At 43.9% G+C, this 2,171-nt stretch overlaps 1 non-coding gene across 1 annotated transcript; it reads left to right on the plus strand.

The window, feature by feature from the left end:
* Positions 1-1,859: 1,859 nt before the first annotated feature.
* Trnas-cga (transfer RNA serine (anticodon CGA)) lies at positions 1,860-1,934 on the plus strand. Its single transcript has one exon. It is a non-coding gene; the product is annotated as a tRNA-Ser (tRNA).
* The last annotated feature ends 237 nt before the right edge of the window (positions 1,935-2,171 follow it).

Here is a 2,171-nt window from a genome sequence, read left to right on the forward strand (position 1 = left end):
TGTAGTAAAAGGAGCATGAAGATGCATTGTCACGCAGTTGTGGCTTTTCACAGTTAAATTCCCTGCAGTCTATTATGCAAGTATAATTTTCAAAATGTTTTTCAAATGAATTTGGCATAGTGCAGTGTGCTGTACATTGTCCGAGCGAAAAGACCCACTCCTTAGTTGTTGCGTACAAGCAATACAGAGTAAATTCGAAAATTGCAGGCAATGTTGTTCTACGACAGTTATAAAACATCGCAAGAGTAGGAAAATTATTTCCTAATTTTATTTTCATTAAAGAGACAGTAAACGTATTCTGTTTTCTTAATTTGCAGTTTGAGTCAATGGAAGGTAACAATTAGAGTAACATATGAAACACGTTTGATGTCACACCAGCGAGGCAGTGATGTTTTCCTCATTTTTTATAGATATCCAGTCTTAAAATGTGTTAGGATTTGTTAGCTCAGCTTGGACACCACAGCCAGTTTTTAAACAACATTGTGCCATCCACTGTTTTTCCACCCGTTACAATTGCAAATTTGTTTGAGCTTCCGCCTCAAAGATACCTCTTAAACTACAAAGGAATATGTTTGTCCTATTTAAATTACTCTTGCTTGGGATGTTTTGGATTCACAAAGAAGCATACATCGTTGTAGTTCCCTGCAGATTAATCCTTCCTGCTACGTGTCCCTTTTCGTCTTCTGTACCTCGCACTAATTTCATCTGTTGCAACCTCCTGCCGAGCTGATTTTGCTGTCACCCGTGACCTTTTTACGTATCCTGTGCTGTCAGGTTCCTTTGTGGCCGCTGCGTTGATGAAATGACGACTAAACACACGAGACGGCTTCACGGGAGTCCAGTTGTTACCATCGGCTGTATTCCTGTTAAACGCCGTGGTCCCAGCTTTCGGTGCACTTCCGAGTTGCTATGCATTTGGAAGAGAGAAGAACTTCACTTCAGGAAGAGAGGCTTCACGAAGAGTGTTGTTGTATGTGACGTTACACCCAACGACAGGTAATTCTAAAATATTTCTGTTTGCTGATGAGACTAGCTTTGGAGTAAAGGATGTTGTGTGGAACATTGGCTCTGATTAAAATGGTGCACTTCATGACATACGTTCATGGCTTTTAGAAAATAAACTAACGAAAAATCACAGTAAGACTCAGCTGTTACAGTTTTTAATGCACAATTCAACAAAACCCGACGTTTTAATGTCGCAGGATGGGCCTATGATTAGCGACACCGAACAGTTGAAATTTCTAGAATGAGATTTTCACTCTGTAGCGGAGTGTGCGCTGATATGAAACTTCCTGGCAGATTAAAACTGTGCGCCCGACCGAGACTCGAACTCGGGACCTTTGCCTTTCGCGGGCAAGTGCTCTACGAACTGAGCTACCGAAGCACAACTCAAGCCCGGTACTCACAGCTTTACTTCTGCCAGTACCTCGTCTCCTACATTCCAAACTTTACAGAAGCTCTCCTGCGAACCTTGCAGAACTAGCACTGCTGAAAGAAAGGATATTGCGGAGACATGGCTTAGCCACAGCCTGGGGGATGTTTCCAGAATGAGATTTTCACTCTGCAGCGGAGTGTGCGCTGATATGAAACTTCCTGGAAGATTAACTTCCAGTTCGAGTCTCGGTCGGGCACACAGTTTTCATCTGCCAGGAAGTTTCATATCAGCGCACACTCCGCTGCAGAGTGAAAATCTCATTCTGGAAACATCCCCCAGGCTGTGGCTAAGCCATGTCTCCGCAATATCCTTTCTTTCAGGAGTGCTAGTTCTGCAAGGTTCGCAGGAGAGCTTCTGTAAAGTTTGGAAGGTAGGAGACGAGGTACTGTCAGAAGTAAAGCTGTGAGTACCGGGCGTGAGTCGTGCTTCGGTAGCTCAGTTGGTAGAGCACTTGCCCGCGAAAGGCAAAGGTCCCGAGTTCGAGTCTCGGTCGGGAACACAGTTTTAATCTGCCAGGAAGTTGAAATTTCTATTCAGTCCGGAACCGCGCTGCTGCTACGGTCGCAGGTTCGAATCCTGCGTCGGGCATGGATGTGTGTGATGTGCTTAGTGTAGTTAGGTTTCAGTAGTTCTAAGTCTAGGGGACTGATGACCTCAGATGTTAAGCTCCATACTGCTTAGAGCCATTTTTTTTTTTTTTAATTTCAAGGTGTTCAGATAGATAGTGTAGTGGAAA

Source organism: Schistocerca cancellata, chromosome 10 (assembly GCF_023864275.1).
Source record: "Schistocerca cancellata isolate TAMUIC-IGC-003103 chromosome 10, iqSchCanc2.1, whole genome shotgun sequence".
Taxonomy (NCBI): Eukaryota; Metazoa; Arthropoda; class Insecta; order Orthoptera; family Acrididae; genus Schistocerca; species Schistocerca cancellata.